This window comes from Odocoileus virginianus, chromosome 2, assembly GCF_023699985.2.
Source record: "Odocoileus virginianus isolate 20LAN1187 ecotype Illinois chromosome 2, Ovbor_1.2, whole genome shotgun sequence".
Lineage (NCBI taxonomy): Eukaryota > Metazoa > Chordata > Mammalia > Artiodactyla > Cervidae > Odocoileus > Odocoileus virginianus.
The window spans coordinates 54,281,266-54,307,641 of record NC_069675.1 but is presented as its reverse complement, the minus strand read 5'-3'; positions in this window follow the sequence as shown (position 1 = coordinate 54,307,641).

Genomic DNA, 26,376 nt, shown 5'->3' with positions numbered 1-26,376 from the left:
CTTACCTGCCTCCTGAGAAACCTATATGTTGGTCAAGAAGCAACAGTTAGAACCGGCCATTGAACAAACGACTGGTTCAAAATCAAGGAAGGGGTATGACAAGGCGATATAATGTCACCCTGCTTATTTAAGTTTTATGCAGAGTACATCATGCAGAATGTCAGTTTGGATGATAAATCACAAGCAAGAATCAAGATGTCTCGGAGAAATATCAGCAACTTCACATATGTAGATGATACTACTCTAATGGCAGAAGTTTAGCAGAATGAATGAGCCTCTTGTTGAAGGTGAAAGAGGAGAGTGAAAAAGTTGGCTTGGAACTCAACATTCAAAATCTAAGATAATAGCAAAAATAAATTAAGATCATGGCAACCAGTCCCATCACTCCATGGCAAATAGAAGGGGAAAATGTGGAAGCAATGACATATTTTCTCGAGTCCCAAAATCACTGTGGACAGTTATTGCAGTCATAAAACTAAAAGACACTTGCTCCTTGGAAGGAAAGCTATGACAAAACTTTAGTTTACTAAAAAGAAAAACATTACTTTGCCAACAAAGATCCATATAGTCAATGCTGTGGACTTTCCTGTAGTCATCTACAGATGTGAGAATTAGACCATAAAGAAGGCTGAGTGAAAAAGGATTGATTCTTTTGAATTGTGGTGCTGGAAAAGACTTTAATAGTCCCTTGGACTGCAGGGAGATCAATTCAGTCAATTAAAGGAAGTCAACCCTGAATTTCATTGGAAGAATTGGCTGAAACTTCAATACTTTGGCCACCTAATGTGAAGAGCCAACTCAATTAAAAAGATCCTGATGCTGGGAAAGAGAGAAGGCAAAAGGAGAAGAGGGTGGCAGAGGATAAGATGGTTAGAAAGCATCACTAACTCAATGGACATAAGTTTGAGCAAACTCTAGGAGTTAGTGGAGGACAGAGAAGTCTGGCATGCTACAGTCCATGGAGTCACAATGTCACACATGACTGAACAACAACAGGTCCATTGCCCCTTCTCCAATGGATAACCACATCCCCTTACTCTGGTATCTAAAAGTGGATTTATTAAAGTCTTTGAGCCTCAAAATATACATGTTTTATTTTTATGACAATATATATTATAAAAAATATATGTAAACTATAGCTCTTAGAATGTGTCTGTTTCCATACATTTAAAATAAAAAAAAATTAAAAATTCATTTGTGATTCTGAATATACTCTCATGTTTATTACCTTTCTGAGACTTTATTTTGGCCTCCTATATAGCTGATTTCTGCAAATAATCTATATGTTTCAAAAAAACAGTATTTTCTCTATATCTCATGTTATAGCGAACTGTCCTCTATCTAGCTATTTAACATCTATCATCTCTTTTTCTGTTTCTCCACTGATAAGACCTTATTTTTATACATACACCATAGACAAAAGCACACACACCAAATCTTTTTTGTTTTTGCTTGATTACTTTTTTCTGATAATGATTTAAAATCATTCACAAAGATTGATGTGTCTATTTTTCCATCTTTGATAGTTATATTTTCCTGTATCTTGAAAGAAGTCAGTTAGATGCATATTCATGGACTATTTTCAATGCTGTCTTCATCATTTTTATCAGAACACAGTTTTATTCTCTATTTCTCATCTTAAATTTTGTTTCTCTCTGAAATTAAATTTATTTAACATCTCTTCCTTTTGCCCATAATATGTTTCTAATCCTTTATTTTTATTTTTCTGAATCATATCTATTTAAAGTCTGTTTGTTTAAACTTAAAAATATTGACTCTCATGTGATTGTTGAGCCTGAGAGTATCTCTATTTTAATTTTTAAATTTAATCCATTTAATCTCTTATGATTATTATTATATTGGGATATATTTGCTTTTTTAACTCATGCTTTATATTTTGCAAACTTTTTTCCTTCCTTTTTTATTTTTTTTTTACTTCTTTCTGCTTTCAGTTACATAGAGTGCATTTCAGCTGCTAGATTGAAAATTATTCATTTAATCTCTGTTTGTCTGATGTTTCCTTAATAATCATATTTATTTTTCCCCGTCCATCTTTAAATATCTGTATTTTTCCCTAGACAGTCACCTTCCCTCAGTACACTTTCACTTCCTTGTTTCCTTGCCTGTGTTGATGATAGCAAATGGAATTTTAGTTCTGTTTCTGGGTATGAGAGGAAGGTGAGGGACTGCTGCATAGTTTCCTATTAGATTCCTTTTCTTCTTTGTTTTCTGCTTTTTCTCTTGCTTTCTGAAATATTCTATTTTAATCTTTCATTTCAAAAGTAATTGAACCAGATATAAAATTATAGGATACAATTTGTTTCTCTCCAAACTTTGAAAATATGTATATTTTCTCATTGGAACTAAAGTTTTTGTTAAGAAATTTGATGTTATTCTAACTTTTGTTTGTACTATTGCTGTCTGCAAAAAACTGTGAACTTTTTATTGTCTAAGATATTTGGCTATTTATAAATACTTTCAATCTGATTTCTTTCACATTAACTATAAAAAAAATCATAGTCCTGATTTTCTTGTCTATCATCCCTTTTATTTATTTTTTATCATATTCATAATTAGAATTTTTCCTTTCATTTATCTTAATATTATTTTAATTTTTAAAACTTTCTAATGTTTTTGTAGTATAGTTCCTCGATTTGACAGTATAGCATAACAATTCAGCCATGGATTATGTGTATTCACCTATATTTGAGCATTTTGAAATATTTCATATATTTCCAATTAGTTTTTATTTATTATTATACTACCCTTAGGCTTTTGAAAAATTCTCACTTATTCACCCTTCTTTATTAACTATACATCTGATATGAATTATGCTTCTCAGATTCTACACATTTTCCTTTGCAAAATCTATATTCCCCTAAGTCTATATTGACCAGTCATGTGTACCCAAGTTAAGGCACTAAAATCCCAAGCCTAACTAATAGGGTAATAGGTACATATTTAATTTTACAAGAAATTCACACAGCGTTTTAGAAAATGGCTGTAAAATATAATATTCACAACAAATCATTGGAAATTCTTGTTCCTCTGCATAATGAATTGATGCTGAGCATTTTCTCATATGCTCATTTTCCATCTGAATATCTTCTCTGCTGAGCTGTTTGTTCAAATATTCTGTCATTTTTATTGATTTGAATATTTTTATTGAGATTATAGAGTTCTTAATATTTTCTAACTACAAAATCTTTGTCATATATAAATATTAAAATTATTTTCTCCTAGGTCATGTCTTATTGCTTTATTTGCTCTGCATTATGTTTTGAAGAGCAATAGTTTACAGTTTGGGTGAAATAAACTTCATATTTTTTTCATTATGGATTGTGTTTTTGCTATGATACACAAAAAATATTTAATTCAAGGTTGCGAAGATTTTCCCGTATGTTTCTTATAGAAGTTTTATAAAGCTAGGATTTTTTTAAATCTATGATTCATTTGTTTTTGTATGAGGTAAGGCATTAAATCTTTTTGTTTTTCATGTGAAGTAGGAAATGGCAATACCCTATGGTGTGCTTGTCAGGAAAATTCCATGGACAGAGGCTGGCAGGCTATATAGTCCATGGGGTTGCAAAGAGTTGGACATAACTGAGTACACACACACACATTCAACTTTTCCATAACCATTTGTTGAAAAGATTATCATATTCTTCATTGGATTTCCTTTGTACCTATATAGAAAATCAATTAACTATTTATGAGTGGGTATATTTCTAGATTTTTGTTTCATTGATTTCTGTGTCTGTTCTTTAACCATATCCAGTGTCCTGTTTACTGTATTTAGAGTAAATCATGAATTAAATGCTGTAAGTCTTCAATCTTTCTTTTAAAAAAAATTTATTGGAGGATATTTGCTTTACAATATTGTTAGTTTCTGCTACACAGCAAAATGAATCAGTTATACAAATGCATATATCCCTTCTTTTTTTAGATTTCCCATTTAGGTCACCACAGAGCATTGAGTAGAGTGCCACATGCTATACAGTAGGTTCTCATTAGTTATTTTACACATCATTGCTGTATAGTGGCTAAGTTGTATCTGACTCTTTTGCAACCCATGGAGTACAGCCTGCCGAGCTCCACTGTTTATGGGATTTCCCAGGCAAGAATACTGGAGTGGGTTGCTATTTCCTTCTTCATGGGATCTTACTGATTCAGAGACTGAATCTACCTCTTCTGCATTGGCAGGTGAATTCTTTACCTCTGAAACACCAGAAAGTGAAAGTAAAAGTCACTCAGTCATGTCCTACTCTTTGCAACCCAATGGACTATACAGTTCATGGAATTCTTGAGGCCAGAATGTTGGAGTGGGCACCCTTTCCCTTCTCCAGGGGATCTTCTCAACCCAGGGACTGAACCCAGGTCTCCCATATTGCAGGCAGATTCTTTACCAGCTGAGCCACAAGGGAAACCCGACAATACTGGAGTGGGTAGCCTATCCCTTCTCCAGCAAGATTTTCCTGACTCAGGAATTGAACAAGGGTCTCCTATATTGCAAGCAGATTTTTTTCATCAGTTGAGCTGTCAGGGAAGCCTGAACCATCAGGAAAGACCTATTTGATACATAGTACTTTATATATGTCAATCTCAATTTCTGAATTCTTCCTACCCCTCCCCTTTCCCCATAGATATCTATGGGCTTATGCTCTAAATCTGTGTCTCTCTTTCTGCTTTACAAATATGTTCATCTGTATCATTTTTCTATATGTATATAAACATATCAGTGATAATACAATATTTTTGTCTAACTTACTTCATTTTCTATGACATTGTTTAGTCCTATCCATGTCTCTTCAAATGGCACTCTTTCATTCCTTTTTATGGCTGAGTAATAGTTCATTATATATATATTATATATATATATATATATATATATATATATATACACCACCTTCTTCTTTATCCACTCTGCTGTCATTGGACACTTAGGTTGCTTCCATGTTCTAGCTATTATATATAGTGCTGCAATGAAAATTGGTGTACATGCATATTTTTGAATTATGATTTTCTCCAATTATATACCCAGGAGTGGGATTCCTGGATCATATGGTAGTTACATTTTTACTTTTATTGAGGACTCTCCATACTGTTGTCCACAGTGGCTATACACCACTCTACATTTACATTCTCACCAACAGTGTATGATGTTTCCCTCTTCTCCATATCATTTCTCATGGATTAGGTGACCATAGGAACATATCTCTGGTCTTTCTAGCCTGTTCCTTTGATATATAATTCTGTCTTTATGCCAGCACCATACTGTCTTGATTACTGTAGCTTTGTAGTATAGTCTGAAGTCAGGAAACGTGATTCCTTCAGCTCTGTTTTTCTTTCTCAAGATTTGTTTGGGTATTCGAGGTCTCTTGCATTTCCATACAAATTGTGAAAAGTTTTATTCTAATTCTGTGAAATATACCATTTGTTATTTGATAGGCATTGCATTGAATCTGTAGATTGCTTTGGGTACTATAGTCATATTCATAACAGTAATTCCTCCAATCAAAGAACATGGTATTTCTTTCTATCTCTTCGTGTCATCTTTGATTTATTACATCAGTATCACATAGTTTTCTAAGTATAGGTCTTTTGTCTCTTTAGGTAGCTTATACCCAGGTATTTTATTCTTTTTATTGTGATGGTAAATGGGATTGTGTTCTGATTTCTGTTAATGATCTTTCATTGTTACCATTATGGGACTGCAAAAGATTTCAGTGTAATTATTTTATATACTGCAACTTTACCAAAGTCATTGATTGGCTCTAGTTGTTTCCTGGTGGCTTCTTTAGGATTTTCTATGTACAGTATCATGTCATCTGCAAACAGCGGCAGTTTTACTTCTTTCATAATTTGGATTCCTTTTATTCCTCATTCTTCTATCTTTGTACTTCTTTTACAAATTTATTTAGGCTATTCTCTTTCCTTTAACTTCCACACTAATTTTAGAATCAGCTTAATTATTTTTATAAAAAATCTGGGATTTTGATTGGAGCTGTTACATCAATAGATAAACTTTGGGAGAATTGACATCTTAATAATATTGATCTTTTAAACCCATGAGCATGGCTTATCTTCTCATTGATTAATATAATCTTTACTTTCATAAGAGTGCTGTAGGCTTCAGGATACTGATTTAGTATATTTACTGTGTTGATTTGCTAGATATAATGTGCATTTATATTTTATGTGCTGTTTTAAATGGAACTATTTTTTAATTTCCATTTATGATTATTGTTTATCATATAGAGAGCACTTGGATTTTGCATATAAATTATACAACTTTGCTAAACACAAATGTGTGTGTTTAGTCACTCAGTCGCGTCCAACTCTTTGTGACACTATGGATTGTGGCCAGGCTTCTCTGTCCATTGAGATTATCCAGGCAAGAATACTGGAGTGGATAGCCATTTCTTCCTCCAGGGGATCTTTCCAACCTAGGGAATGAACCCAAATCTCCTGCATTGATAAGTGGATTCTTTACCAACTGAGCCATCAGGCAAACCCTAAACACAAATATTAATTCTAATTTTCTTGGAGATACTTTAGAATTTTTCATATATTCTATTGTGAATATAACTTTATTTCTTCCTTTACAAGCTTTGTGCATTTTGTATATTTTTATGTCTTATTGCACTATGAACATAGCATGTTACTGAATAAAGAGTGAGGAGAGGTATGTTCCCAATCTTAAGGAAAATATTCAGCCTTTGATCATTAAGTTTGATATTAATTGTAGAATTTTATAGATGCCTTTTATAAGATGAAAACATTTTAATTCTGTTCCTAGTTTTATGAGAGCTTCTGTAGCCCCACTTCAGAACTTGACCTTATTTCGGTTTCAGTCTCCTGCTGATGAATTACATCTTGGCTCCTGTTCAGAGAACTTGTATTTGGCATCCTATTGTCCACGGGGATTTCAGAAAGAGATTCCCATTTGTGACTTTGAGATCTTGCTTTATTTCTAATCCTGAAAATTAGCTTGGACACAGATATACGTATATTCTTTTGCTGTTGATATTGTTGAGCTCTTCTATATATGTTTAAAACTACAATTTCTCAGTCTTTCTGGATGCAGAACATTCATTTAATCATGCATGTAGCTGAAATCAGAAATTATTATCCTTATGTGACAGGTTATTAATGAAAAATCAGGTACCATCTTTTTGCAAAAAGGAACACCTGAGTTCCCAGGATGTTGAGAAATGAATAAAATTCAAATCCACCTGATCTTAAAATTTCCTCTTTCTGGTAGTTCAGGAAGCATTATATAGCTGCAAAGAATATCAAATTGGTGGGAAAAGGCATGATTCAAGCAATGAGCATAATTTTATCTGTGACTTCTAAACTATTTAGTTCTATAAAAAGTGTGATAAATATTTTGTTATTTTAAAATATTTTCTAATAAGGAATTTTTACCTGTTCCAATCCTAATTGAATTAATTTTAAGCAATATTAATATAAAAAATATACAGAAGACAAAATGATTGGAAGAGATGGTGAAAGTGAAAGAAAGAAAGTGAAGTTGCTTAGTCATGTCCAACTCTTTGCAACCCCATGGACTGTAGCCTACCAGGCTCCTCTGTCCATGGAATTTTCCAGGCAAGAGTACTGAAGTGGATTGCCATTTCCTTCTCCAGGGGATCTTCCCGACCCAGGGATGTTAGAATCTAATAAATAATGGATACTTCTAATTTAATAACAGAAAAATTTAAAATGCATAATAATAAAGAAAGACTTTCTAATAATCATCACTTTTGATATTTAATGTCTTATAATATAGCATATACATTTAAGTGATCTTAATTTTAGTTGGTACTATGAATTTGTGTTTAAAAGAGTCAGAGCTTAATTTAAATAAAAGCAACAAGTAAACTGGTTTTTGTTTTGTTTTGAATGAGAGTTAATTTTACCTTTTTAGGTAAAATGAACATATACTGCTAGATGCAAATCACTGACATTTTAAAAATCTGTTATATGTTACCTTTTGATCATTTTCAGTGAAATTCTATGCTTTATTTTGACTTCTAAAGCAATAAAATTCAAACTGCCCTTCTGAGGACTATACTTTCAAATATTTTAACACCTTAATGGCTTCACACTGAAGATAAAAATATTTATACATTCATTTTTCAAAGCATTTAGATTATGAAAAGTGCATAATAAGATGTAAAAATAAATTGTGATTACTAGAGCATAATTTTTGTGTGTCTACATATGCATAATGAAAGGAAGAAAAATGCCTTACTAAAGCATATTAATACAGATATTCATAAAGTGGGAGGAAGGGAAATAATTAATGACTTCCTCCCAGCATGTTATTTATACAAACTTCTTGACAGGATAAAGCAACAGCTACGAAGTTTCAATTTGTGTTAAGTGTTTTCATATGGTAACGGATGAAATAACTCTGAATTTAAGAAAATTTCTGATCTGTTCCTCTTTATGTCTCCCATATTTTCCAACTGCTCTACCACTCTTTAATTTATCTTTTACTACCTGAGCAATTAAAGATGGGCTTTATAGTTAATCACGTTTATCTCATAAACTACTCAAATTGTCATGACAAACACCTAAAATGGCCTCACGTAGTGTCATAAATAGAACCAAATGAGGAGTCAGAAAATTTACTCTGTAGTATAAATGCCAAAGCAAGGCAGTCTTATATGCACAAGGGTTAGGTAATCATCTAAATAGGCTTATTTGAGAGACACTTGGGAACAAATTCTGCTAGGCAAGGATTTCCTCGACTATTTGACACATTTCCTAAAATTATACATTTAGGATTCAGTCCTTTGGCTTCAGACATTGGCCTTCTTAAAATTTTCACTTTTAAAAAGCAAGCAGCCTGGAAATTATAGTAATAGTTCCCAATCTAGCTACTTATCCATTGTTTATAGTTCAACTGATTTTATCAATAAAATTATAAACATTTTACTTATTAAACATTTTCAATTTGATTTCTCTGGTTCTCTGACACTTGCGTCCCTCTGTTCTACTGGTTCATCAGTTCCATTCCCAATATAACAGAATATCTATCTACATGATAATCTTCACTATAATTCCAGTATTAAGATTTATATGTACCCTGTGAAATACTGAAAATAATCTATTGCCTTCTCATCCTCAAACATGCTTATACATTTTGCTCACTATAATTTCTTTATTCAAATGATAAAAGTATAGCTCTTCTGTGGAGATATTTGAGGATTTTGTGAAAACCTTATGGTTAATTTAATAAAAATCTAAAAATAAAACAGCTTGGTCCCTGTATAGAAATATTTGGTTATTTGATTATGTAAATCCAGATTATCCTTTACTTATGGGAGATGCATGTGTTTAGAGAAGGGACACCATTATTAGGTATTGCTGCTAAAACCTGTTACATTATAAAGACTGACTGGGAATGCCTTACCACTTGTAAAGCATATCAACTTATATCAAGCGGAACAGCTGATATCAAATGGTAAATTTTGAAATAAATTCCCCTAAAATCCAGTAGAGATGAGTGAATTTTAGAGGTAATTCTTTGACTAAGTTTTTTTTTTTTTTTTTTGTATTCTGTGATTTTTTTCATCAGATCAGATAGCATTTTTGTTTCTTGCATGCATTCTTGGTTACTCAATAATGTTTGATTCTGCGATCCCATGGACTGTAGCCCACCAGGTTCCTCGGTACATGGAATTCTCTAGACAAGAATACTGGAGCATGTAGCCATTCCCATCTCCAGGGGATCTTCCCAGACTAAAAATCTAATTTGTGTCTCTTGCATCTCCTGCATTGCTGGTGGATTCTGTCTGAGCCAACAGGTAAGTCCTTCTGTTTCTTCAGTTTAGTCCAGTAGCTCAATCATGTCCGACTCCTTGTGACCCCATGGACTGCAGCATGCCAGGCCTCCCTGTCCATCACCAACTCCCTGAGTTTACTCAAATTCATGTCTATTGAGTCGGTGATGCCATCCAACCATCCCATCCTCTATCATCTCCTTCTTCACCTGCTTCAATCTTTGCCAGCACCAGGGTCTTTTCAAATGAGTTAGCTCTTTACATCAGGTGGCCAAAGTATTGGAGTTTCAGCTGCAACATCAGGCCTTCCAATGAATATTTAGGACTGATCTCCTTTAGGATGGACTGGTTGGATCTCCTTGTAGTCCAAGGGACTCTCAAGAGTCTTCTCCAACACCACAGTTCAAAAACATCAATTCTTTGACACTCAGCTTCTTTATAGCCCAACTCTCACATCCATATATGACTACTGGAAAAACCATAGCCTTGACTAGACAAACCTTTGCTGACAAAGTAATGTCTCTGCCTTTTAATATTTTGTCTAGGTTGGTCATAACTTTTCTTCCAAGGAGCAAGTGTCTTTTAATTTCATGGCTTCAGTCACCATCTGCAGTGATTTTGCAGCCCCAAGAAATAAAGTCTGTCATGAAGTGTTGGGACCAGATGCCATGATCATAGTTTTCTGAATGTGGAGTTTTAAGCCAACCTTTTCACTCTCCTCTTTCACTTTCATCAAGAGCCTCTTTAGTTCTTCTTCAATTTCTGCCATAAGGATAGTGTGTTCTGCATATCTGAGGTTATTGATATTTCTCCCAGCAATCTTGATTCCAGCTTGTGCTTCATCCAGCCCAGTATTTCTCATGATTTATTCTTCATATAGATTAAATAATCAGAGTGACAATATACAGCCTTGATATTCTCCTTTTCTGATTTGGAACCAGTCTGTTGTTCCATGTCCAGTTCTAACTCTTGCTTCCTGACCTGCATACAGATTTCTTAGGAGGCAGGTCAGCTGGGCTGGTATTCCCATTTCTTTAAGAATTTTCTACAGTTTGTTGTGATTCACACAGTCAAAAGCTTTGGTGTAGTCAATAAAGCAGAAGTTAAATGTTTTTCTGGAACTCTCTCGCCTTTTCAATGATCCAACAGATGTTGACAATTTAATCTCTGGTTCCTCTGTCTTTTCTAAAACCAGCTTGAACAGCCGGAATTTCATGGTTCACGTACTATTGAAGCTTGGCTTGGAGAATTTTGAGCATTACTTTGATAGTGTGTGAGATGAGTGCTATTGTGCAGTAGTTTGATCATTCTTTGGCATTGCTTTTCTTTGGAATTGGCATGAAAACTGACCTTTTCCAGTCCTGTGGCCACTGCTGAGTTTTCCAAATTTGATGGCATATTCAGTGCAGCACTTTCACAGGATTATCTTTTAGGATTTGAAATAGTTCAGCTGGAATTCCATCATCTCCACTAGATGAGTTTGTAGCAATGCTTCCTAAGGCCCACTTGACCTCTCATTCCAGGATGTCTGGCTCCAGGTGAGTGTTCACACCATCGTGATTATCTTAGAATGGCTATTATTAAAAAGACAAAAAATAGCAAGTGTTGTTGAAGATGTGGCATAACGGGAAGTTTTGTTCCCTCTCGGTGATCATGTCAACTTGTGCAACCACTATGGAAAACAGTATGGAGATTCCTTTAAACATTGAAAACAGAACTATTATATAATTCAGCAATTCCATTTCTCAGTATTTATCTGAAGAGAACAAATGTGTTCAACTTCAACTTCTCCATGTTCATTTCAGGCTTCTCTGGTGGCTCAGATCGTAAGGAATCTGCCTGCCAATGCAGGAGACCCAGGTTTTATGCCTGGAGGAAATGGCAACCCACTCCTGAATTCTTGCCTGGGAATTCCCATGAACAGAGGAGCCCATGGAGTCCCAGACAGTCAGAGACAACTTAATAACTAAACAGAACATACATCTATACAACAACTCACACACAGACACACACACAGACACACACACAATAAAATGTTGCCATTTGAGACAACATTGATGGAACTTGAAAGCATTTTGCTGATAAAATAATTCAGACAGAGAAATGCAAATGCTAAATCTAAATTACAAAAAACAACAAAAGGAGGAAAATCTCATAGGTACATAGGACAGATTTGTTATTGATATAGGCAAAACACGGGAATTGGGCAAAATGGGTGAAGAGATTTAAAACATGCAAATTTAGAGTTATAAATATTAGTAAGTAATGGGTTTGTAATGTACAGCATGTTGCCTATAATTATTATTGTTATACATTTAAAAATTTGTAAGAGAGGAAATCTTAAAAGTTCATCATGAAAAATGTGTAACTATGTATGAAGATGGATGTTAATTTGAATGATTGTCATGACAATTTTGCAATCTATAAAAATATTGAATCATATTATATACTTGAAACTAATATACTGATATATGTCAATTACTCTGACTCATAGAAATTTGAAGTAAATATGAGTGAAAGCTTGATTTACATTTAATGGGAAGTTTTTTTTCCTCATGTTTCCCAACCTAACATTGCCTTTTGAAAAGGAATTGATAATATGTTGGCTTAATTGCTAAAGACCATGTAGGGAAACACCAGCTGCCATGCTTGGGCCAAGCATCTCATTAATAATCTTCTAACCTTGCCTATGAGACCATTGCTTATATTCTCTCTATTTGAAGATGAGAAAAGTTAAGTTCCTAAAGTTATATGACTAGAGAAATTAAATTTCTGTTTTGAATTAGCTATCTCATTTGAGGATCTCTTTCCCTCTCCTTTCCTTTTCCCCTCTCCTCCCTGATCTTATCTTCTTCTCTTTCTTTCACTTTCTCAGTGATTTCAGATTTTCTTTGAAATGTTTAATATTTTAGTGCCATCTATATTTTTAAACCCTTAGACATGTTTGAATATAATCTTCAAGTTCAAAATTTATACCCAACAGATAGATCATTGTCATGCAAACAAATGATACAAAAGACATTACAGAAATGAGAAAATGGGACACTCAACTGACAGCCTTGTCCAGTATGTTCTTTGCCTAATAGGGACTGGGAGCAGGGGATGCAATTTTAGGATGTCAACACTTACCATTTCTTTTCAACATTATACTGGAGGTTCTAAACAGTGCAATCAAGAGAAAATAAATCATGACCTCCATATTGAATCTGGGGCTTCCCTGGTGATGCTAGTGGTAAAGGACCAGCCTGCCAATACAAGAGACTAATAAGAGACATGGTTAGATCTCTGGTTTGGAAAGGTCTCCTAGAGGAGGGCATGACAACCCACTCCTCTATTCTTGCCTAGAGAATCCACATAGACAGAGGAGCCTGGCGGGCTACATTCTATTGAGTCACAGAGTCAGACATGACTGAAGTGACTTAACATGCACTCTTACCACTTCTTCTCAGCATTGTACTGGAGGTTCTAGATAGTGCAATCAGGGAAAACTAAATAATGACATCCATATTGCATTGGAAGAAGCAATATTGCCTATATTCATAACTGACATGGTTCCATATGTAGAAAATCCCAAGGAATCAAAAAGAAAGAGGGAGAGAGAGAAAGAAAAAAAAAAAAAAAGGAAAGACTGTACTAGATCCAATAAACTCATTTATCAAGGTTGCAGGATTCAATTGTGTTTCAAAATACTAGCAACAGGATTTGAAAGTAAAATTAAGGGGGAAAATTCCATTTAAAATATTATAAAAAAATAAAATACATAGCAATAAATTTAATGGAGAACAGAACTTAAACACTAAAAACTGCAAAGTATTACTGAGCAAAAATTAAAGATCTAAATGAATGAAGAGAGGTTCCATGTTCATTGATTGAAAGAATCAATATCATTAAGATGACAATTCTCCCCATATTGATCTGCAGTTTCAGTGTAATCACTGTCAAAATTTACAAATTAACCCTAATATTTGTGTGGAAGTACAAGCAATCTATGTTAGTCAAAGCAATTTTTAAAAGGAAAGACAAATTTGAGTATTTATTTTCCCTTAATCCAAAACTTACTGTGAAGCCACACTAAATAAGACAGTGTGTTATTGGTTCAAGGATAAGCTTATTAAGCAACAGAGAGGTGGAGAGGGAACAAGACAAGAATATAGAGAGAAGCACTCCTTTGTTTTCTATCTGCGTTAGACTTCACATCTGTTTCAAGGTGAAATATAGTGTCTGTCTATCCCAGAACTATAAAATCTGCCCTTTGCCCAAGGGCTTACTCTTAATCTCCTCATGTATTCATTATCAACTCTGGATGAAATAAAGAAATCAAACAATCTGTCTGCAACTTATTTAATGGGCTACAAAATGAACAACCAGTCTTAACATGACATTCTAAACTTTAAATAGTTCATTCATTTCAAGATCAATATGATAACCTTTGCTTCATGACCAGTTTTCATGTGAAACTATGCTGAAGGGAATCATGCATCATCAAAATTTATGCCTGTGTGTGTGAGTGTGTCTGTGTGATTTTGTCTTCTCAATTTTGAGTCATATACTGGACCAGTAAATGTGTTTCTTTTTTCTTTGAAATTAAATCACTCACTCATTTCTTTCCCACTATGCTATTAATAAATAGCACCTCTGTTAGATGAAAGAAAAGGAGCATTAGCTGATAGATATTAGAAAAAATTTGTTAAAGAGAAGGAAATATGTTGTAATAGAAAAAAGTAAGACCCTTAATCCTTTCCAGTTCAATTTTCCATTGTGCCATCATTAAACGGAATACCCAGAACACTAGCAGTCTCACATAACTGGGTCAAAATAAGTCCTTAATGAATAATAACATTCAAATGGCAGGTACTATAGAGAAAGAACTTCTAATGAGGACAAATATTTTTTTTTAAGAAGCCAAATATTTAAAGGACAGCTGACTTGAAAAGTTTTTTTTTAAAAAAAGCATACATTTAAGTAGTGATTATTTTTGTGAAGGGTAAAAGGAGAAATCTCACTGCTGTATTTCTTTTATTGCTATTGCTTTCTTTATAAGCCATATGATTGCAAAAATACAGGTAACAGCAGAAAATCTGGCCTTCATTCTAGCTTCATAAGTTCATTTTCTCAAGGGGAAAAAAAAACAACAAAAAGAAATTAGATGCACTTTGAAAAGTTATGTTAGAAGTATAAGGGTATAAATGTTAAATAGTATTTTTAATAAATCATATGTCCTTTTATTTGGCAAAATGAATCACATTCAAAACGTGCATTTAAAGTTATAAAGACCATTACAGTATACTAACACATATATATGGACTTTAGAAAGATGGTAATGATAACCCTATATGCAAAACAGAAAAAGAGACTCAGATATATAGAACAGACTTGTGGACTCTGGGAGAAGGCGAGGGTGGGATGTTTCAAGAGAACAGCATTGAAACATGTATATTATCTAGGGTGAAACAGATCACCAGCCCAGATTGGGTGCATGAGACAGGTGCTCGGGCCTGGTGCACTGGGAAGACCCAGAAGGATCGGGTGGAGAGGGAGGTGGGAGGGGGGACTGGGATGGGGAATACATGTAAATCCATGGCTGATTCATTTCAATGTATGACAAAAACTACTGTAATGATGTAAAGTAATTAGCCTATTAAAAAAATAAAATAAAATAAAATAAAGAAAAAAAAATAAAGTTATAAAGAATAATTTTAAAATAGTTGCTTTCTGTTAAAGTTTTATTATTTGCTCTGAACTCACTGGGCTATTTAGCTCATTTACTGTTGACAGTATTTCTATGATGTTGATATAATAGTACCATTTAGAGAAAAAGTAATCATTCATTCAAAAAAATTTATGACTCCCCAAGAAGGCATATGATCTGCTTAACACTACTCTGCAAGATAACAGTTTGAACTGACACTGAAATCTATTTTGACTTTAAAGCACACAACCTTTCACACTAATTCTATCTTGCAAAGATGTTGAAAATACATGCAACTGATATATTCTTGTGCATTCAAAGTGTCTGTCTCATTTTTTATGTGAACATCACCATTACCTTTATCATTAAAGTAAATTTACAGAAAACTGAACACAAAAAATTAATATTAAATATAATTTAACACTTTGAATACTTCATATTTAGCCTTCCAGCTCCTTTTCTGTGAATTTATGTGGGAAATTTATCATAGTGGCATCCTGGACCTGAGGCTATTGTATTTGTTTTAGATGTTGGGACTACTTAACTCAATTCTCATGACTCTAAGAAAAAGGCATTTTTATCATTCCAAATTTACAAGTGAAAAAAGTGATACACTTTCCAGTTTTATCTTGTACATTTATTGCCCTAGACTTGGAATCCACAGTTTCTCCAAGTGGCCATAGTTTCACCTTTTAGTCGGAAAATGTATTTGGCCTTAGAGGTACCTTTGATTCTAGATATTTTCAGTGGACAACTTTGGTGAATAATTTTGTTTACAGATAAAATACATATTGAGCTCATACTGATATTTTAAATTCAAATATATCCTACATTACATTTGAGTAACAAGCTCATCAAAATAGCAAAAGCAATAAAACAGGATATAGTTTTGTTTTCTTTTCACAGTTCTTTTTTTGTTTTTTTAATCGTTGGATTATCCTGCAATAACATCTAGTCAAAATACTTATTTTATTTATTTTATTTTTTTTTCCATTTATTTTTATTAGTTGGAGGCTAATTACTTTACATAATTGCTGTGGTTTTTGTCATACATTGAAATGAATTAGCCATGGATTTACATGTATTCCCCATCCCGGTCCCCCCTCCCACATCCCTCTCCACCCAATCCCTCTGGGCCTTCCCAGTGCACCAGGCCTGAGCACTTGTCTCATGCACCCAACCTGGGCTGGTGATCTGTTTCACCCTAGATAATATACATATTTCAATGCTGTTCTCCTGAAACATCCCACCCTCGCCTTCTCCCAGAGTCCACAAGTCTGTTCTATACATCTGAGTCTCTTTTTCTGTTTTGCATATAGGGTTATAGTTACCATCTTTCTAAATTCCATATATATGTGTTAGTATACTGTAATGGTCTTTATCTTTCTGGCTTACTTCACTCTGTATGATGGGCTCCAGTTTCATCCATCTCATTAGAAATGATTCAAATGAATTCATTTAATGGCTACGTAATATTCCATGGTATATATGGACCACAGCTTCCTCATCCATTCGTCTCCTGATGGGCATCTAGGTTGCTTCCATGTCCTGGCTATGATAAACAGTGCTGCGATGAACATTGGGGTGCACGTGTCTCTTTCAGATCTGGTTTCCTCGGTGTGTATGCCCAGAAGTGGGATTGCTGGGTCATATGGCAGTTCTATTTCCAGCTTTTTAAGAAATCTCCACACTGTTTTTCATAATGGCTGTACTACTTTGCATTCCCACCAACAGTGTAAGAGGGTTCCCTTTTCTCCAAACCCTCTCCAGCATTTATTGCTTGTAGACTTTTGGATAGCAGCCATGCTGAATGGCGTGTAATGGTACCTCATTGTGGTTTTGATTTGCATTTCTCTGATAATGAGTATTGTTGAGCATCTTTTCATGTTTTTTTTTTTTTTTTTTGCCATCTGTAAGTCTTCCTTGGAGAAATGTCTGTTTAGTTCTTTGGCCCATTTTTTGATTGGGTCATTTATTTTTCTGGAGTTGAGCTGGAGGTGTTGCTTGTATATTTTTGAGATTAATCCTTTGTCTGTTGCTTCGTTTGCTATTATTTTCTCCCAATCTGAGGGCTGTCTTTTCACCTTGCTTATAGTTTCCTTTGTTGTGCAAAAGCTTTTAAGTTTCATTAGGTCCCATTTGTTTATTTTTGCTTTTGTTTCTAAAATTCTGGGATGTGGGTCATAGAGGATCCTGCTGTGATTTATGTCGGAGAGTGTTTTGCCTATGTTCTCCTCTAGGAGTTTGATAGTTTCTGGTCTTACATTTAGATCTTTAACCTATTTTGAGTTTATTTTTGTGTATGGTGTTAGAAAGTGTTCTAGTTTCATTCTTTTACAGGTGGTTGACCAGTTTTCCCAGCACCACTTGTTAAAGAGGTTGTCTTTTTTCCATTGTATATCCTTGCCTCCTTTGTCGAAGATAAGGTGACCATAGGTTCGTGGATATATCTCTGGGCTTTCTATTCTGTTCCATTGATCTATATTTCTGGCTTTGTGCCAGTACCATACTGTCTTGATGACTGTGGCTTTGTAGTATAGTCTGAAGTCAGGCAGGTTGATTCCTCCAGTTCCATTCTTCTTTCTCAAGGTTACTTTGGCTATTCGAGGTTTTTTGTATTTCCATACCAATTGTGAAATTATTTGTTCTAGTTCTGTGAAAAATACTGTTGGTAGTTTGATAGGGATTGCATTGAATCTATAGATTGCTTTGGGTAGTATAGCCATTTTGACAATATTGATTCTTCCAATCCATGAACACGGTATATTTCTCCATCTGTTTGTGTCCTCTTTGATTTCTTTCATCAGTGTTTTATAGTTTTCTATGTATAGGTCTTTTGTTTCTTTAGGTAGATATACTCCTAAGTATTTTATTCTTTTTGTTGCAATGGTGAATGGTATTGTTTCCTTAATTTCTCTTTCTGTTTTCTCATTGTTAGTGTATAGGAATGCAAGAGATTTCTGTGTGTTAATTTTATATCCTGCAACTTTACTGTATTCATTGATTAGCTCTAGTAATTTTCTGGTAGAGTCTTTAGGGTTTTCTATGTAGAGGATCATGTCATCTGCAAACAGAGAGAGTTTCACTTCTTCTTTTCCTATCTGGATTCCTTTTACTTCTTTTTCTGCCCTGATTGCTGTGGCCAACACTTCCAAAACTATGTTGAATAGTAGTGGTGAGAGTGGGCACCCTTGTCTTGTTCCTGATTTCAGGGGAAATGCTTTCAATTTTTCACCATTGAGGGTGATTCTTGCTGTGGGTTTGTCATATATAGCTTTTATTATGTTGAGGTATGTTCCTTCTATTCCTGCTTTCTGGAGAGTTTTAATCATAAATGGATGTTGAATTTTGTCAAAGGCTTTTTCTGCATATATTGAGATAATCATACGGTTTTTATCTTTCAATTTGTTAATGTGGTGTATTAGTTTGATTGATTTGTGGATATTAAAGAATCCTTGCATTCCTGGGATAAAGCCCACTTGGTCATGGTGTATGATTTTTTTAATATGTTGTTGGATTCTCTTTGCTAGAGTTTGTTAAGGATTTTTGCATCTATGTTCATCAGTGATATTGGTCTGTAGTTTCCTTTTTGTGGTATCTTTGTCTGGTTTTGGAATTAGGGTGATGGTGGCCTCATAGAATGAGTTTGGAAGTTTACCTTCTTCTGCAGTTTTCTGGAAGAGTTTGTGTAAGATAGGTGTTAGCTCTTCTTTAAATTTTTGGTAGAATTTAACTGTGAAGCCATCTGGTCCTGGGCTTTTGTTTGCTGGAAGATGTTCTGATTACAGTTTCGATTTCCTTGCTTGTGATGGGTTTATTAAGATCTTCTATTTCTTCCTGGTTCAGTTTTGGAAAGTTATACTTCTCTAAGAACTTGTCCATTTCTTCCAAGTTGTCCATTTTATTGGCATAGAGCTGCTGGTAGTAGTCTCTTATGATCCTTTATATTTCAGTGTTGTCTGTTGTGATCTCTCCATTTTCATTTCTAATTTTGTTAATTTGGTTCTTCTCCCTTTGTTTCTTAAAGAGTCTTGCTAATGGTTTGTCAATTTTGTTTAGTTTTTCAAAAAACCAGCTTTTAGCTTTGTTGATTTTTGCTATGGTCTCTTTAGTTTCTTTTGTATTTATTTCTGCCATAATTTTTAAGATTTCTTTCCTTCTACTAACCCTAGGGTTCTTCATTTCTTCCTTTTCTAGTTGCTTTAGGTGTAGAGTTAGGTTATTTATTTGACTTTTTTCTTGTTTCTTGAGGTAAGCCTGTAATGCTATGAATCTTTCCCTTAGCACTGCTTTTACAGTGTCCCATAGTTTTGGGTTGTTGTGTTTTCATTTTCATTCATTTCTATGCATATTTTGATTTCTTTTTTGATTTCTTCTATGATTTGTTGATTATTCAGAAGCGTGTTGTTTAGCCTCCATATGTTTGAATTTTTAGCAATTTTTTCCTGTAATTGAGATCTAATCTTACTGCACTGTGGTCAGAAAAGCTGACTGGAATCATTTCAATCTTTTTTAGTTTACCAAGACTAGATTTATGGCCCAGGATGTGATCTATTCTGGGGAAGGTTCCGTGTGCTCTTGAGAAAAAGGTGAAGTTGATTGTTTTGGGGTGAAATGTCCTATAGATGTCAATTAGGTCTAGCTGGTCCATTGTGTCCTTCAAAGTTTGTGTTTCCTTGTTCATTTTCTGTTTAGTTGATCTATCCATAGTTGTGAGTGGGGTATTAAAGTCTCCTACTATTATTGTGTTACTATTAATTTCCTCTTTCATACTCGTTAGCGTTTGCCTTACATATTGCGGTGCTCCTATGTTGGGTGCATATATATTTATAATTGTTATATCTTCTTCTTGGATTGATCCTTTGATCATTATGTAGTGTCCATCTTTGTCTCTTTTCATAGCCTTTATTTTAAAGTCTACTTTATCTGATATGAGTATTGCGACTCCTGCTTTCTTTTGGTCTCCGTTTGCGTGGAATATTTTTTTCCAGCCCTTCACTTTTAGTCTGTATGTGTCCCTTGCTTTGAGGTGGGTCTCTTGTAGACAGCATATATAGGGGTCTTGCTTTTGTATCCATTCAGCCAGCCTTTGTCTTTTGGTTGGGGCGTTCAACCCATTTACATTTAAGGTAATTATTGATAGGTATGGTGCCGTTGCCATTTATTTTGTTGTTTGGGGTTCACGTTTATACCACCTTTCTGTGTTTCCTGTCTAGAGAAGATCCTTTAGTATTTGTTGAAGAGCTGGTTTGGTGGTGCTGAATTCACTCAGCTTTTGCTTGTCTGTAAAGCTTTTAAGTTCTCCTTCATATCTGAATGAGATCCTTGCTGGGTAGAGTAATCTAGGTTGTAGGTTATTCTCTTTCATTACTTTAAGTATGTCCTGCCATTCCCTTCTGGCCTGAAGAGTTTCTATTGATAGATCAGCTGTTATCCTTATGGGAATCTCTTTGTGTGTTATTTGTTGTTTCTCTCTTGCTGCTTTTAATATTTGTTCTTTGTGTTTGATCTTTGTTAATTTGATCAATATGTGTCTTGGGGCGTTTTGCCTTAGGTTTATCCTGTTTGGGACTCTCTGGGTTTCTTGGACTTGGGTGGCTATTTCCTTCCCCATTTTAGGGAAGTTTTCAGCTATTATCTCCTCGAGTAACTTCTCATGGCCTTTCTTTTTGTCTTCTTCTTCTGGGACTCCTATGATTCGAATGTTGGGGCGTTTCACGTTGTCCCAGTGGTCCCTGAGGTTGTCCTCATTTCTGTTGATTCATTTTTCTTTTTTCCTCTCTGCTTCATTTATTTCCACCATTTAATCTTCTAACTCACTTACCCTATCTTCTGTCTCTGTTATTCTACTCATGGTTCCCTCCAGAGGGTTTTTGATCTCATTTATTTCATTATTCATTTTTAATTGACTTTTTAAAATTTCTTCTAGGTCCTTGTTAAACCTTTCTTGCATCTTCTCAATCTTTGTCTCCAGGCTATTTATTTGTAACTCCATTTTGTTTTCAAGATTTTGGATCATTTTTATTATCACTATTCTAAATTCTTTTTCAGGTAGATTCCCTAAAAGTGATTTGGAATAGTTCCTCTCTGCTCCTTTCTCTAAAAAGACACATACTTTGTTCCATTTGCTTTGACTTTTGACATTTATGTGTTTTTTTTTTTCTCAGCATAATTTTGTTTTGCAATTACAATTACATAAACTACCTGTCTTCTTTTTCTGTCTGTTCCTCTCTCTTTTCTCCCTCCCTTCAGAGGTAAACATTTTAACAATTATATAAGTTATACTTCCACTTAAACAAGTACAATGAAGTATATAAACAAAGATTTCCCTATTCTTAGAAAAACAATAGCACATCATAAGATTTTTCCTTACTTTTTTTTAATATATAATCTTAGAGATCATGCCATCAAAATGTATGGCTAAGTAACTGATTCTTTTGATAATTGTGTAGTATTCATTTACTTCTTGTGTTATATCTTATTCAATCTGACTTTTTTTGATAGATGTTTGGGTTACTTCCAGTCTTTCACTTTAAAAATGGTACAACTATTTCATTTTTTAACCAGTGTCATTGGAATGGGCTTTTAGAAGTAATCACTAATCAAAGTGTAATTGCCTGTGTAATTTTACTGAGTATTGCCAAATTCCCCTTCTAGAGGTTGTACCAGTTTGCATCTCTGCCAGCAATTATGAGAGTGCCTATTTCCCCGTAGCCTTGCCAATAGAGTATATTGTCAAATTTTTGAATTTTTGCCCATTTAATAGATGAAAAATGTTATTCCTCTGTAATTTTACTTTACATTTCTCTTATTATGTGCAAGGGTGCTCATTTCATCATGTGGTTAATAGCTGTTTGTATTTCATTTTCTGTGATTTTTTTCTGTCCATATTGCTAACATCTCTTCTAAAAATTCTTTGTTTTTTTCCTTTTTTGTACATAAGAAATATAAAACTTCTAATATAATACAAATCTAAATAACTTTCCCAGTATGTAGTTTTTCTTTTTATTCTGATTATATGATACATATAATATTTCTAAAATTACAGTTAACTCTAACTATATAGATATAATAATAACATGCCAAACTTTCTTTTTAATTTTTATAGTCTATTTATCTATGATTTTACTTTTTTGCCACCTGGATTTAGAATAATGGTTAGGATAAATTTCCTTAGTTCAGTTTATAGAGGAATTCTTCCATGTTTCTTATAATAAATACTTGTATGGTATTATTAGTTATATTTAAATATCTAATCAGTTTGAAATTTATAGTAATATAGTGTGTACTGACCAGGTCCAATTTTTATTATTTTATCATATGCCTGTTTAGTGAGAAGTTTCTTTCCATCACTAATTTGAGGTAGCATCTTTATAATTTAGTAAATTTGTATATATAATTAGATATCTTTACAGATATTCTACTCTCTGCCATTGTTTGTTCAATATGTGCCAATACTAATTTTTTAAACTTTAGAGCATAATTTATGTTAAAGCTAGGCACCTTCTCCATTTCTTTTGCTTTCAGGGTTTCTTGTCCATTCTTTGTTTAAATATACAAACATACTGAACTTCATGCAAATGAATTTTACAAGTTTTTTTCTGAAATTTTCAATATGTTAAAAAAACAAATTTCAACAGTACATTTTGTATATGTAATTCAATCTACTAAGCAATTCATGAATTGGGAAACAACTCACCTAGCAAGCAGCTAGATACTCCAAAAAATTAGTACAAGATGGGAAGGTTTTCATGGACAGAATTGTGGAACAAGGAATTATTAACAAAAAATATAGAATCTTTCAAAGGCCAGGCCATTTTCTTTTTCAGGGAAGGGAATGGCAGGGGTAGCATTATGCAAATTACCTTTCACTAGTGCTAATGAGGAAATTTCAGATAGTTATTTAAAGGTCACAGACTAAAAGCTGTGACTAGAAATTTCCTAGAAGTTGAAAGTGTAATTAAATCTTGGCTTTCTGTTGGCTTTTCTGGTGGTTCAGCCAGTTAGAAATCTGCCTGCAATGCAAAAAACCCAGGTTTGATTCCTGGATCAGGAAGATCCCCTGGAGAAGGGAATGGCATCCCAATCCAATGATTCTTGCCTGGAGAATTCCATGGACAAAGAAGCCTGGCAGGCCATAGTCCATGGGATTGCACACAGATGAACACGACTGAGGGACTAAGACACACACACACACATTCCTCTCTGTTGAGGGGGCAAATTACTCCATTTTATGCCTGTCATTTCTTTTCCCTTTTTAACAGTATGTTTTAAATTAGTTTAATACATAAAAGTTATAAAAAATGGTACAATAAAAAATATACTTAGTTTTCATATGTGGAATCATGCTTGGAAAGTCCTGGAACATTTAAAGTACAAACAGAAAATCATATCTTAATCTAATTTGTGCCATACTTTTTTGCTTGTTTTCTTACAAAAAAATATTAAAAGCTAAAGAATGGCTCAAGCTTTTTTTCCCAAAAGATGTTTTTTGGCTCAATACTGTTTATTATATAAAAAATAGTTCCATGTTATTTTAAAACATCAAGATTATTTCCACTTAAATTTTCAAAATACTGGAAACTATGAAGTTTGAGAGGAGTTCCTCAGGCAGAGATCACTTTTTTCCAAAAAAGTCTTTAAGCACAGAAAAGGCAGTGGTTGGTCTGAGAAGGAAGGCTTCAGTGCAGTGTGAAAACACATAGACTATGAATAAAACATTTATACCCATGAGATAAAGAAAGTTGTTGAAATCCAACTGCCAGGCCTCCAACGTTCCACTGGGCAGTTTTAAATGTCTGGGAGCAGTACAAGCAAGTTTCTCTAGTTTGTATTTCAGACAAATGGGACTAGTGAAGTAGACACTTTGAGGCCTTGTTAGTGTGTCTGCTCTCCCTGCCCCCGGAATATTGATTCATGAATGCTATCATTTTGTCAGTAGACCAATACCATAATGATTGTATAGTGGTGAGGACTGGGAATTTTGGATTTCCAATAAGACCAGGTTGTTATTTTGTTCAAATCAGAGTTTTCTTTTTATCAAATGAACAATAACTGAATTTCCAATCTTGTTTTTCCTTGTCTGAGATCAACTGTTGAGCTTCTTGAACCAGTTTCTCAAAATTATGGTATTGAGGAAAAAATCCTTTGGAACATGACAGAGGCAGCTTTCATCTCAAGCCCCTTAAGAATTGTGTTTCTTGCAGAAATATCAGCAAGTAGATTTCCCATAGATTCCAGAGAGTAAGTTTAGATTACTCTAGATTGTTAATCATCGCTAAATCAGGAGGAACAATATTAGATCTAATAATTCCTGAACATGGAGTAACTTTAAATTTTACTTCCTCTGTAAATTAGGAAGCCACACTGCTTCCACACAATTCCAAAATCATAAGCTACATATCTGCTATCAATATTAATATTGGTAGTTTGGTTCTTGGCTATATTACAAATCCATGTGGAGCATACAATTCATCCTAAAGGGATAAAGTAGTCATAAGTAAAGATTTTTTTATGAAAAAATCAAAAGCAGTTACAATATAATAATTAGAGAAATGTAAAACTACAATGAAATATCATTTCACACTAGTTAGAGCAGTCATCATCAAAAAGTCTATAAATAAAATGGTAGAGAGGGTATACAGACTTCCCATACTGTTAGTGGGAATGAATTGGTACAGCCATTATGGAGAACAGTTTAAAGATTCCTTCAAAAACTAAAAATAGAGCTACCGTATGATCCTGCAGTCCCACTGCTAGGCATATATCCAGAGAAAAACATGGTTTGAAAGGATACTTCAATATTCATTACAGCAATGTTCACAATATCCAAGACATGTAAACAACCTAAATGTTCATTGACACATGGGTGGATAAAGAAGATGTGGTACATAAAACACAATGGAATATTACTCAACTACTTAAAAGAATAAAATAATGTTGTTTGTAACAATATGGATGGACCTGGAGATTATATTACCAAGTGGAGTAAGTCAAACAAAAACTTCTATCAAATGATATTGCTTATGGGCTTCCCTTGTAGCTCAGTCAGTAAAGAATCTGCCTTAAGTGCAGGAGACCCAATTGGATTCCTGGGTTGGGAAGATCCCCTGGTAAAGGAAATGGCAACCCACTCCAGTATCCTTGCCTGGAAAATCTCATGGACAGAGGAGCCTGGTGGGCTGCAGTCCATGGGGTCGCAAAGAATCAGGCACGACTGAGCAAGTAACACTTACTTACTTATATGTGGAATATAAATGAAATTATTTACAAAACAGAAACAGACTCACAAACTTAGAGAACAAATTTATGGTTACCAGGAAGAGGAATAGATTTGAAGTTTGGGATTGACAGGTACATACTGGTGTATTTAAATAGTTAACTAACAAGAACCTACTGTATAGCACAGAAACTCTGCTCAAAATTCTGTAACAACCTAAATTGGAAAAGAATTAAAAAAAAAATAGACATATGCATATGTATAACTGAATCACTTTGTTGAATACCCAAAACTAATACAACATTGTTGATCAGCTATACTCCAATGAAACAAAAATTTTGAAAGAAATAAAATAGCAAGAGCATACAAGAACAAAACATTTTCCATTTTCACCTTTTAAATAGGAATCATCAGCGAAACCAAGTTCCCCTAAAGCTAAGTTCTTCTGCTGACTTTATGATTAGCTTCTCTATCCAAAACTTTATTCCCTTTCTTTTCCCACACCTATTCCCCTCAAGATTGAGGGGTATCAAAGGAATGGGAGTATTAAAACCAAGTAGGACCCTGAAGGGCCCTCACACTTATAAAAGCCTTTCAAAGTCTACTGTGGGGAAAGAGCCAATTAAAAAGATGGCATGTTGAAGCTTTCTCGTGCCATGTTTTGTAAACAATGA